Source organism: Eptatretus burgeri, chromosome 17 (genome assembly GCF_056783735.1).
Source record: "Eptatretus burgeri isolate ZD-2024b chromosome 17, Ebu_testis_v1, whole genome shotgun sequence".
Classification (NCBI taxonomy): Eukaryota; Metazoa; Chordata; class Myxini; order Myxiniformes; family Myxinidae; genus Eptatretus; species Eptatretus burgeri.
Window position 1 is genome coordinate 51,785,308 of NC_140977.1, and position 14,225 is coordinate 51,799,532.

The 14,225-nt window shown below is 39.6% G+C and overlaps 2 protein-coding genes and 1 long non-coding RNA gene across 4 annotated transcripts in view; 2 read left to right on the forward strand and 1 right to left on the reverse strand.

The window, feature by feature from the left end:
* Positions 1 to 14,225, forward strand: part of LOC147010090 (protein FAM200C-like) — a 527,036-nt gene that overhangs the window by 218,174 nt on the left and 294,637 nt on the right. The window lies entirely within an intron of this gene.
* The window catches only part of LOC147010092 (glutamate receptor ionotropic, NMDA 2B-like), a 244,428-nt gene that overhangs the window by 42,710 nt on the left and 187,493 nt on the right, over positions 1 to 14,225 (forward strand). The window lies entirely within an intron of this gene.
* On the reverse strand, positions 5,073 to 6,186 carry LOC147010093 (uncharacterized). Its single transcript, XR_015052957.1, has 3 exons — positions 6,077 to 6,186; positions 5,311 to 5,389; positions 5,073 to 5,223 (listed from the first exon to the last, which is right to left on the reverse strand). It is a non-coding gene; the product is annotated as an uncharacterized LOC147010093 (long non-coding RNA).

The window sequence follows — 14,225 nt, forward strand, 5'->3', positions numbered from 1 at the left end:
GAATCATGTCTGAATGTTGGTGAATCATAGGCAAGTGATGATAATATGTAACAATTATATTTGCTGCCACAAGTTAAATTCAACAATGAGTTACCCTGAACATTCTGCTTTATTTTCTCACTGCAATATTCCAATCAATCTGCAGTAGTCATATTGAACTTCAATGAACATGATGAATGTTTTACTAAAACACAATCAGTGATATATATCATATTCAGTTTCTTGCTCAATAAATATATGGTCATTTTCATATCTACACAAATGTGATTTCAATTAAAAAATGATCTTTATAATTATGTCAAATAAAACACAATATATCTGCAGTTCCAACATGTGTCACAGTCAGTAATCATCAAAAGTACTGCAAGTTCTGTAAGTTGCAGAGCACATTGGGTATTAATGAAATGTTGTTTTACCAATGCAAAATATGATGTTTTAGTGTAAAATATATCAATGAAATACAAATGCTGCAGTACTGCAGTACAAGTGAAAAATCATTTTCTGGCAAAAAATACGTGTTTTGACGTATCGATTTGAGTTGCAATTTTGAAGCCTTAATACTCAAAATTATGCTTGGTAACAAGCAAATTTAGATTCAGCACACTTTAATTATGTTAAAACAGCTTGTTAACAACTTTTAACAAAAAATGCCCTAAGGTGCTCAGTTTCTGGATTTTATGCCCTGTCTAATACATTAACAGATAGATTATTCATTTTCTCAAATTTAGGAATATCTCTCAATTACATTGGAAACTTTAAATCTTTAACATTTAATGTATTCTCATATTTCTTATAATGTTCAACCCTTTTAGGTTTCCATTGTGAAAGATGTAAGTGAGCAATAACAGACCATAGAAAACCTTTATTATCTTTGTTTTGAATATTAACAACCACTTTCTTATGTTTTATCTTCTTCTTCTTCTTTCGGCTGCTCCCTTTTGGGGGTCGCCACAGCGGATCATCCGTATGATCCGCATCGTGATTTGGCACATGTTTTACGCCGGATGCCCTTCCTGACGCAACGCTGGTCGCCTCTTACGACACAGGGATATGGTACACCCATTTTAACCGGGGTATACACCGGCCCAGTACACTGGTACTTATTTCGCCGACCTCGGAAGGATGACAGGCTGAGTCAACCCCCTGGTGTATTAATTCAGTGGCCCAACGGGGCTTGAACTCAGGACCTTTCGGATCCCAAGCCGCTGCCCTAACCACTGCGCCAACACCAGGCTCACTTTCTTGTGTTTTATCTCTTTTGGAAATCAATATAAGAAGAAGCTTGAAGAGGATCTGGTTTTAAGATGTGTATATCTAAAAACATTATTTTTGTAATTGCAAATCCACTACCTACTAGTGTTATCAACATCTTGTACTTGTCTCTGGAGTTCATCATAAACATTACATCTTACAAAATCTTGAAATGATGAGATAAAGTGAGGGTTTGTCCTCATATAGGGAGTCGTTTCATCACCTTCTCTTACCATATTCAATTTTACTCCCATATAAAACTTAAAGGTTTTCATTTCACTGAATGTGTTTTTAATTATAGTTTCAACACTTTGTTCAACCATATCAACAGCTTCCATGATTGAAGATGGTCCAGGGTCTTGAAAGTGAAACAATCTTATTTTGATATGTCCTTTAAGTGCCCCATCAGTGTTTTCAATGGAGAATTTAGTGGCACCTTCCCTTTCTTCATTGTTCTTGTGTTTGCGTGATTGAGGGTGTTTATTATTAAAAAAAAAAAATTAAGAATATCATCATCACATCTATCACAATGTTTTGTTTCTTGGTCAAGTGGAGATATTTGTCTGAAAAGATTGAATGTGTGTTTGTTGGTTTGAAGGTGTTTTTTTATAACATTTATATTCGTGATTGCAAACATCGCAGTACGTTGTATTCACCATATTTATATAACAAACTTTGCTGAAAATAAAATTTTCTTGATGAAAATTCCATTTAATTTATAGGTGAATCTGTGCTTAAAACCATTTTATCCTCCAACTTTTTTCATTTAATAAATACAATGTATCAAGACACAAATGACAAGTTTCAATCAATCTCTTCATTTGTAAAAGATACTGAGAAATATGTCGAGGATGTAAAATTTAATAAAGATAAATATTACAACTATTGGATAAAAACAGTTATGGGGAAAATATGAGTTCTTCAATTCCCTTCAGTGGAAGGGCTTTTTAATATATCTGGAAGAACATCAATTATAGTATCTCTAACAAAAGTTTCTCCTCTCCTTCTGGCAATATATTCAAAACTAGAAAAAGCAATGAAACAAGAAAAAGTATCAAAAAAGAAAAGCCTCATGGATGAAGCTTGAGAAAGAAAAGATAAGACCATCTGTAATATGCAAGGAAAAATTTGTATTTTTTTCAACAACCCTAAAGATGTAAATCCTGATGAAATAAAGGATGTTAATATATCAGGTGAAATGACATTTCATTCAATAGTAGTTATGGACCATTTTAAAATTACCTTTAATATAAAAAATGTAGTAGTTGAATATGTTCATGAAAAAGAGTATATAGATATAGATGGTAATGTTTTTCTACTCATTAAATTTGAGTCATTATTCAACTGAAGATTTTGAAGATTATGAAAGTGATGATACTATCTCTGTTGGAACAGAAGACAGTTATGATACCGTGAGTTTGTGTTCAAACGATAGTTATGAAAGTAGTTTTACAGTTGATTGTGAAATCACCAATGAAAGTAACGAAGATGATACCGAAGATGAATTTTATTTGAAGTAAAGTATTACTTTATAAATATGAATAGTTTACAAGATTTTGAGCCTCTTGAATTTCCTAATTCTCCACATGACAAGTTTGAGAATTGTCCTGCGTGTGAAAGACGGGGATTAAACACAGAGTCAAAAGCCTATAAACAATCTATGTTCTGTGATTATCTTCTAATTAATGACAATAAATAATATAAAAAGGAATATAATTCTTTGAGATTTACACCAAAAATGGATTCGTTTCAAGATTAATTCGAGAAATGAATGTGAAGTTTGAGGGTGATAATACACCTTTTCTTACAATAGAAGAGACTGAACAAATTACGACCATGTTTCGTGGATTGATGATTTGTATTATTAACGATTGTCATTTTCAGGGAAATAACAACACAAGATATTGTAGAAATAAAATAATGGATTATCTTAAAATTAAACCTGAACTTCGGATAAAACATAGAGTTTCCAAAAATGCCAATAAAAAATTAAATAACCTGTTTTCCAAATATATAAATGAATGATTTTTTTACCCATTTGGGGAAATACGATAAAATTTAACAATCATAAAAATCTTCCAAATTCATGAAGATGTCTCATAGTTGGTTCAAGCGGGTGTGGAAAAACCTGCTTACTTTTAAAGATGCTCCTTACTCCCAACTTTTTGGATTATGACAATTTAATATTTTTCACAAAGTCGAGTTTTCAACCTGAGTATCAACTACTCTCACAAGGTTTTAATGCTGGTCTTCAAAAACAAGATATAATCGGTTTATTTAAACTTCAAAACAAACTCAATGATTACAACTTTGAAGATATAATACAACTATTTTGTGATACACAGAGATATAAAAAGAAATCAAAGCCGATAACTTGTATTCTTTGTGATAATACGGATGATATACCTTCTCCCCAAGATTTAGATAAATCAAGAAAGAACCTCATTATCTTTGATGATTGTGTTAATGAGAGAAACCAAACAGTAATGGATAGCTACTACACAAGAGGGAGACATTCTTCTTGTAATTGTATTTATCTTAGTCAATCATACTTTCAACTACCTCGTCACTCAATAAGGAACAATGCTAATACTTTTATTTTATTCAAGTTAAATTCACTCGATATAAACAATTTTTGGAGAGACAATTGTTCTACATTATGTAGTAAAAAGGAATTTGGGGATTATATGAAGCACACGACTGAAAAATATAAATATATTGTTGTGAAACAAGATGAGATATTAAAAGATATATTTTTTATTGTATAAACAATTACATATATAAATGACAACTATTCTTATAAATCTTGTGGGTAAATCTGCATCTGGAAAAAAAAAACTTTCATAAATCAAGGTTCTTGTATCGTACAAATGAAAATATTGTAAATTTGCTTAAAAAGCACCATGTAGTTTATATTATATCAACAACAACGAGAGCAATAAGACCTGGAGAAGTAGAAGGTTTAAGATTATTACTATATTTCAGAAGAGGAACATATGTGATTGAGGATAAATTGAGGATAAAATAAAAGACAAAGATAAATTGAAAAAAATTTTTTGGCTCTGCCCCTTTTTTAACTCCACCCCTTTTTGACTCCACCCACACAAGCCACATCCACACAAGCCCCCTCACAAAAACTACATCCACACAAGCCCCACCCACATAAGCCACATCCACACAAGCCCCACCCACATCCATCATATCCACATAATTAGTGATTAGTTTATTAGTTCCCACTCTCTCTCTCTCTCTATCGAGTGCAGCCTCTGGCTGCTGGTTGCATCATTGGTTGGGATGCGGCTTTGCCGCTGATGCAGTGTCCCCCTTACCAGTACACTGTTACTCATTTTGCCGACCTCAGAGGATGACAGGCTGAGTCAACCTCCTGGTGTATTTTAATTCAGCGGCCAACGGGGCTTGAACTCAGGACCCTAGGATCTCAAGCCACCACCCTAACCACTAAGCCAACACCAGGCTTATTAGTTCCCACACACAACATGTTTATTTAATTTTTAAAAATTGCTCCATCCACACAAGCCACATCCACACAAGCTCCACCCACACAAGCCCCACCCACACAAGCTCCACCCACCCACACAAGCTCCATTGACACAAGCCCCACCCACCCACACAAACTCCACCCACCCATACAAGCCCCACCCCCCTGTTTGCCCCCACCTTTGATCCACCACCCCCCTCATCCCACCCCCACCCTTCCCCACACACACACATGGGGAAATGAGGGGAGAGGGATGAGGGGGTGGTGGGTCATTGGTGGAGCGCACCTACCCCCCAACCCTAACCCTCCCCAAACCCTCCCCTTTACATCTCCTTTATTCTTTTCTTGTAATTCAAAATCAGATAATTATAAGGAAAGCATTTATAATTAAACAAAAGTAATAACATTGCACAAAATCTTCTTTCGCAGCAGTCTGACGGTTTGTTTTGGTTTTGAAACTCGATCAACATATTCTGTTCAAAACAAAGAGTGAAGAACAATTAGTGTATGTAAAGATGATTATATTATGATATTAATAAAATAATAAATCTAACATTTACCTCCAGAAGATAGAGTGTCGTGTCAGATTCCTCCAGAAGATTAAGTTGTGTGTTTGGTTCATCCAGACAGGTGTTTAAACTGAAAAATATATATAAAAAATAATGAGTCATGAGTCAAAGACAGACAGAGCGACACACACACACACCCACACACACACACACACACACACACACACACACACACACACACACACACACACACACACACACACACACACACACACACACACACATGCACACACACATACACATATAAACACACACACATGCACAAACACAAATACACACATGCACACACATATACACACACACACACACACACACACACACACACACACACACACACACACACACACATACACACACACACGCGTACACACACATACACAAATACACACATGCACACATACACATGCAATTATATTTTAACATACACACACACACATATACACACACACACAAATACACACACGCACACATACACACACACACATACACATGCACACACACATATACACACACACACAAATACACACGCACATATACACACATGCACACACATACACATGCACATATATTTTAACAGACACACACACACACACACACACACACACACACACACACATACACATGCAAAAACACAAATACACACATGCACACACATGCACACACACATGCACACACACATACACATATAAACACACACACACACACACACAAAGGCAGAGATAAAGACATAAAGACACACAGAGGGAAAATTTCTCACCTTTGACTCGACTCATTCAAGATCAGAGGACGTGAGAGGACTTCTTGCCAGCCAACAAAAATATCATTCAATTCTTTTCTGAACGATCGAATGTCTTCAAGAAAGTCATTCATTTTTAGCCACTCCGTGTAATTCAAAGACCTCCTGTTCTCGATCAGTTATCAACGATGTTCTTATTGGGGACAACCTGTTAGAAAAAGACAATAATTATTGGTTGTATAGTGATTTAATTCTGTATAAAACAACAAATAATGAATTGGGTTAAAGATCTCACCTGTCATCTTGTGAAAACAATTGATCTGCAAGTTCGGAGAAATTATCTGCACAATCCATTCTCTAAATAAAACACACTCAGCACACAAGTTGGTTTAAATATGCAACTTGATGACGTAATGGGCGATTTTACAACAAGGGTTTTTTCAGGGTGTGTCCCACATAGGAAATGACCGGAAATTTTTGGGCTTGGTTCAGGCGAGGCAGCTTGGCTGACTCCAGACTGACTCATTTTAACACGAAAATGAAACAGTTTGCTTTGAATGATTTTGCCATTGCCATAAATTAACTGTAAATCATAAATTTGAGAAAAACCTTCGTTTAAAAGCTGTTTTTACTTGCTTTTGGCTAAACTTTGTTCTGTTAGTGTTCTGATGATTTACGATATAACGATGAGAGACCTGGGCACAGAATACTTCCTCATTTTCACAGCACGACTGTGCTCTTAAAGGCACTTCCCCATTTTACAGAACCAAAGGAGGGATCATGAACTTCCCTTTTTTCGTGCTTGAAGAGATAAAGTGAATATACTCAATGGAAATGAATGTTATAAGAAAATTAAGTTATTCCCTAAAGTAGAACGTGAGCAAATATTCGTTGGTTCGCACTTTGAGTGGAATAAAAATATGAGAGGGGAAGAAGTGCTTTAATCAGTAAGTCTCAGTCTTTCATATTCTCAATATTTCATTTGCTTGTATGGGAGGGAAGGGGATAGGTGGGGAGAAAATCAGTCTCCTATGTTGGGCTTTGGGGGCTTGAGTCAGAAAGTTTTTCCCTTTTTTCCCATTCATTTGAATGGATGTCCCAGAAACCCCATTTATCATCTACTTACGGATATAAACTGTATTACCATAACGGAAGGTGTGTGTGTGTGTGTGTGTGTGTGTGTGTGTGTGTGTGTGTGTGTGTGTGTGTGTGTGTGTGTGTGTGTGTGTGTGTGTGTGTGTGTGTGTGTGTGTGTGTGTGTGTGTGTGTGTGTGTGTGTGTGTGTGTGTGTGTGTGTGTATTGTTGATTGGTATCTACATATGAGGGTTTCAGAATGTGGAATGTAGTCCTCCCAGGGTGGGCTCAAAGTATCCACCTTCATTTCAGTAAGGGGTCACGATTAACGGACCAAGCTGTGAAGTTTTCTGTTTTCAAAGTTTTGTGCCGAGGGCTCTCTCTTCAGAATCGTTACTGAGCCCAGGACAGCTTCCAGCTGGAGTTTGTTTGTCGTAATATTCCCTAGGATGGTTTTTTAATATGTCTGTGAAGTTCTTCTTCATCATACCCGTGAGGTTCTTCGTCATCACTGGTACAACTTTGGCATTCTTCAGCTTCCAGGATCTTTTCACTTAATGTTTGAGATCTTGTTATTTGGTCATTTTCTTGATTTCTGCATCGTTCGTCCGAAGTCAATGGTATTAAAGTGAGCGGTACTTCAATGTTTTCAGTGACTGCTTTTGGTTCATGTTAACACGAATTTTCTGGATATGGAATATCAAAGTTTTTGCAGATGTTCCAGCAGATTACTTTACAAACTCTGTTGTGTCGTTATGTATACAGTTGTTCTGGCATATTTTTTTTCGTGTTCGTTCATTAAGCATCACATATCATTCTCTTTTCTAACCCCACCTCCACCCCTCACCTCTCTTTTTTTTTTTCCTCCTGTCCCCCAACCTTTTCTCTCACTCTATCACCTCCTCGTCCCCCCCCCTCCCTCTCCTCCCACACCTCTGTCACTCTCTCGCTGTCTCTGCCTATGTCTATCTCTCTCTCTCTCTCTCTCTCTCTCTCTCTCTCTCTCTCTCTCTCTCTCTCTCTCTCTCTCTCTCTCTCTCTCTCTCTCTCTCTCTCTCTCTCTCTCTCTCTCTCTCTCTCTCTCTCTCTCTCTCTCTCTCTCTCTCTCTCTCTCTCTCTCTCTCTCCCCCCTTTCTCTCTCTCTCTCGCTGTCTCTGCTCTCTCCCTCCCTCTTTCGTCCCCATCCCCCCTTCACTTTATTAACCCAGCAGTGAAGTGTTGTGTTAAATTTGCTTGGAATATTAATAAATCATCACAATAAAGTAATTCCTGCCCTGACTAATTGCTGAGGAGGGAATGGCAAATCATCCAGCAGAACTCTTGTCAAGAGACTACTTAGGCAGTACCAATACGCTCTGTGAAGAGTATGGTACCGTGATGATGATGATGATGGTACGACGATGATGATGATGATGATGATGATGATGATGATGATGATGATGATGATGATGATGATGATGATGGTGGTCTACAAATAGGCCTGCTCCTCCATTTTAAATTGTCGTGATTTGTGTTACTCGGCAGGCAACATGGGACTCCCCTTGCCCCTTTGACCACCTCCTACTATTACAAAAATCCTGGTTGCATCACTGAACGGAGAGCAAGCTTCTTTTTTGTGTACAAATTCAAGGCTCGTGGAAGAGCGAGAACACAGAACGGTTCAGGATGCAACAGAACAACAAAAGAAACAGAAAGAGAGTGGGGGGCACACCAACAGCAAGGTTGAGGGACAAAATAGAGGGAGATGGAGGAATATGGGATGTGGGGAAGAATGAGGGGTAGAGGTGGACACACGGGGTGGACAAGATGGATACAGAAGCAACATCTCTGGAAAGAAAAACTGGAAATTTGGAAGGACTTGGGGGCTAACGGGGTTAGAAAAGATGAATATTTTGAATGAGGGGGAGGATCTGAGATGGTGGTGAATGGCCATCTTGCAGACCTGAAGGGAAGAATGAGATTGAAGAGAATGTGGAAGTTGGTTACACAGGTGGGAATAAAAGAGGAAGGAATCAGTGGAGGTGAGCAGTGATTCTGGATTTTGGGAGATTCATCACAAGGGGGTTGATGGTGGATCGCATTCGCCCTGGAGAAACCTGGGAATGGGGATGGGATAAAGCACGGAAAGAGCAGAGGGTGCAAGCCCAGCAAGGAGGTGGTAGAAGACACAGAGATCACCGATCTGTCTGTGATGGGAAAGTGATCGGCCCATAGAGTCAGCTTCATCACGGGAGATTCCAATGATCTTAAAGGTCTTGGTTTCCCCAGCGTCAAGCTGAGAAAGATGTGAGGCAGGGGAGCTCACCCAGATAGGCGAGCAGTACTTCATCAAGCTGTGGATGAAGGCCTTGTGGGTAGATAGCATTTGTTTTGTTTTCTCACCAATTTGTTACATCAGTGATGGCAATGGCTGTGTATAGCCATGATTTTATTGGCAAGTCTGGCGTGCTGCTACTTCAATGAAGCCCTTCCTCACAGTGAAACCTGCACATTCTGAAAGTGATTATTTTACATGATTTTTAATGAACTACTTTCCCTGAGCCTATCCTGGAGAAGAACCCATGGACACCCAGGCACCGTGCTTCCCTTTCACACATTGATTAAATTATCCAAGAAGAGAATTAGTAAATCCATCTGCAATATCATACAAAGCTCCAACTCTCAATATCCATCACCCAATGAAACGGATATTGAAACAAAATGCCACGTAATAGTGACTTGAAATTTCAACAGGATTTGCACATTATGTAACTGAATTCAATCACCAATTATTGTTGAGGTCTAAAAGTGAAAAGGTCAACATCGGCCGTAATTCGAAAGTCGTCAATTTTCATAGGATTGACTTGAAAATTGAAAATTTGCATATTTGGTCATTGAATTCAGCTACCAATTATTTTGAGGTCAACATAGGCCAAGCGTTCAACCTAGGCCAAAGGTCAACAACTTCGGTGAAATTTCAAAAATCCTCAATTTTTATCTGATTGACTTGAAATTTGAAGAGGATATATATATATATATATATATATATATATATATATATATATATATATATATATATATATATATATATATATATATATATATATATATATTTCAGTTCACTGAATTCAACTAGCCAATTACTTTTATGGTCAACATGGACAAAAAGGTCAAAGGTCAACAACAGGTGATATTTCTAACATCCTCAATTTTCATCCGATTGACTTGAAATTTGAAGAGCATTTATATTTCAGGTCACGGAATTCAACCAGCCAATTATTTTTGAGGTCAACATGGACCAAAAGGTCAACATAAGCCCAAGGTCAACAACGAAGGTGGTATTTCTAAAATCCTCAATTTTCATCCAATTGACTTGAAATTTGTTTGCATATCAGGTCCCTGAATTCAACCACCTATTATTTTTGAGGTCAAAGTAAGCCAAAAGGACAACATAGACCGAATTTCTAAAATTGGCATTTTTCATCCAATTGACTTGAAATTTGAAGTGGAGTTACATATTTGATCATTGAATTCAACCACCAATTATTTTTGAGGTCAAATATGTTTTATGGATTTTGCAAGTATCGTGCTCTGCACAATGTCTTCTTATTATTCTGTCTGTTTGTCTGTCTGTCAATTGCTGACACGAGTTCTTGCCATGTTCGGCTCAGCATGCTAGCATCCACCAGTGTGTATCCAGCTGTATTCGATAACGAAACTCCAGCATGTTTGCCACTCTGGTGTTGCAGACATTATCTTTAACAAACCCCCACAGAAAAAAAATCAAGGTGGGTTATGTCGAGTGAACATGGGTTGGTCCATCTTGGACAATCCAGCTACCTGGAATTTTTTCATTCAGGATGGCTGAAACTATTAAGGCCCAATGAGGGGGAATGCCCTCCCCTATATCGGGTTGCAGGTCTTCAATTTGTGGGAAGGCGAATCCTTCCAACATGTTCATGTAAATTGTTGAGGTCACTGTGTCCTCTACAAAGAAAAACGGACCCACCAAGCAGTCATGGAGAAGGTCACACCACACATTGACCTTTGGACTGTCGCGTATGTATTCAATGACCACGTGGGAGTTTTCAGAGCCTCAGATCCTCACAATGTGCCAGTTGACCTTCCCCGATACACGAAAGCAAGCTTCCTCTGAGAACATGACCTTTTTCAGGTAATCTTCGTCATTCTCGATGCGACTGAGCATTTCCAAAGCAAACACCTTCCATTTGGGTCCATCATTTGGTTTGAGTTCCTGCAGTATATGCACCTTATAGGCATAAAGCTTCAGTCTTTTATGCAAATTCCTGTGCACAGTGACTGTTGGTAGTCCCAGTTCTCTGGATGCGCGTCGGATTGATTTTCTGGGACTTTGTTGAAATGATTCACTCACTCGTTCAACATCTGCAGCACTAGTGCTTGGTCGATCGGTACATTTCTGTTTCTGACAACTTCCAGTCTCCTTTAACCTCTTGCACCACTCTCTGATGCTAGTCCGCGATGGCGGATTCCTTCCATACCTTGCACAGAAATTACGCTGAACTTGCGTGTCGGATCTCGTCTCGATGAACCATTCGACACACTGAGCTTTCTCCTGTGGAGTCGCCATTTTGTTTTGACATTAATCCACCAGACCTGAAAAACAAAGAAAACTTTATGAGTTTCTGTATCATGTAGAATAAAGGGTACTGTTGCCTCCTTTGTGGTACGAAATATATTAACAAACAAAGTTGTCCAGGTCTTTTTGGAACACCCTGGCATATCCTTCCATTTATTTACCAAAGAAAATACACCACACAAAGCAAGTCCTGACGAGGGTCTGTAATCTTTGATTGCACTTTCTTGTTGTTATATTGTATTTGTGTGATTTATTTCTGAAGTCGTACTTGCATTAGTTGACGGTATAACTATTACTGCAAACATATGATGAGGGATTCATGTAATTGATGCCATTTTCTTGTCATTTATACCGTATTTTGATTTATTTTCGCTTGTGCAAGCAAAATTTACGTATGTGATCATATGAGCGCTTCGGTTTTTGTGCTCGTGTGCTCCGATACATCCGCGGTTCAGTTCTCCAGATGATGGAATGCAGTCGATTACGTCATGCATTGCCAAAGGAGATTGATCATTGTGGAGCTGTCATGTTTGTCAGATACTCTTGTTACTCTCACTATCAAGCCACCAGGAAGTGCCCCTTGTGCTCCACCTACAGACCGAGCTATTGTGGTCACATTTGTTCGATTAACCGTTAACTCTTCTCGGGCTCACTGGTTTTGGAGCTCGTTCTGGAGCTGCAGCTGATTGTACAACCCCATTATATGACCCACTGCATATATGTTTGTTATTACTATTAATAAGTTTATTTTCAGGGGTCAATCATAAATCCAAGTGTCGGATCCACCCGACCACCATGGATTTTCATGACCACCATGAAAATTGACCACCATGGATAATCCACCCGACAGACAATACGGTATGCATGGCCGCCACCTTACTACAGTCCCGCGTACGAGGGTACTGCAAAGTCGAATTGGACGTAAAAGGGTACACGCATCGGGATGTAAGGGTACTGGTGCTTCGTGATTTGTGCGCAGACGTAATTCTGGGTCATAATGTCCTCAAGCAGCACACGAGCGTCGAAATACCCTTTGGAGGAAGCAAACCTCGTCTAATTTTAAATGCTTTGACCACCGCAGAGGTAACGTCCCCCCAGCTGTTCGCTAACTTGTCGCCGGTCTGCAAACCGATAGCGATCAAATCGCGGCGATATACCACTGCTGACATGAATTTCATCACTTCAGAAACCAAGCGATTACTGGAAGAAGGAATTATAGAACCGAGCGATTCGCCATGGCGCGCACAGGTGTTAGTAACCAGCAGTCAGAACCATAAGAAACGAATGGTTGTCGATTATTCCCAAACGGTCAATCGCTTTACCCAACTCGATGCCTACCCCCTGCCGCGCATAGACGAGATGGTCGAACGCATGGCCAATTATAAGGTATTCAGTACCATCGACTTGCGAAGCGCCTATCACCAAATTCCCATCCGAGAGGAAGACAAACCTTACACCGCATTCCAGGCAGGTAGGCGCCTCTACCAATTCAGGAGAATACCTTTCGGTGTCACGAATGGGGTAGCTTGCTTCCAACGGGTTATGGACGACATCATCTCAGAAGAAAACCTCAAAGACACTTTTGTTTACGTGGACAATGTCACAGTGTGAGGTAGGGATCAGGGGGAACATGATATGAATCCTGACAGATTCTTGAGCATTGCTAGAAAATATAATCTGACTCTCAACTACGAGAAATGCGTATTCTCGGCAAGGTCAATTGACCTTCTCGACTACACGATAGCCGACGGCATGATTAAGCCTGATCCTGAACGATTGCGCCCACTTCGTGAGCTACCCCCACCTCAGGACCTGCAGACGATGCGCCGGGTGATCGGCATGTTTGCTTACTATGCGAGATGGATTTCGCAATACTCCGAGAAAATACATCCCCTAGTGCATTGCAAAAACTTTCCACCAGATGCCGCTGTTGTGACAGCTTTCCACAACCTCAAAGACGATATCAGTAATGCCGTGGTTTTATCGATCGATAGCTCGGTGCCCTTCGTGGTGGAAACCGACGCTTCAGATCACGCGATAGCTGCTACGCTTAATCAGTCTGGGAGACCCGTCGCGTTCTTCTCGAGAACTCTCTCTGGAAGCGAGCAGAGACACTCAGCGATAGAGAAGGAAGCGTACGCCATCGTCGAAGCGCTGCGTAAGTGGAGACATTATTTACTGGGAAACCACTTCACGCTCGTTATGGACCAACGATCCGTGGCATTCATGTTTGATGGGAAAAATAACGGAAAAATTAAGAATGAAAAAATTATGAGATGGCGGATAGACCTAGCCTGCTACAGTTACGACATTGTTTACTGGCCCGGGAGGGAAAACCCTGCTGCAGACACCTTCTCGCGGGTCTACTGCTCGGCCGCTATCGGTCGGGCTTTGCAAGACCTCCATGTGTCTCTGTGCCACCCCGGGGTAACCAGAATGGCACATTTCGTACGCAGACAGAACCTGCCCTATTCTATTGAAGATATTAAACAAATGAA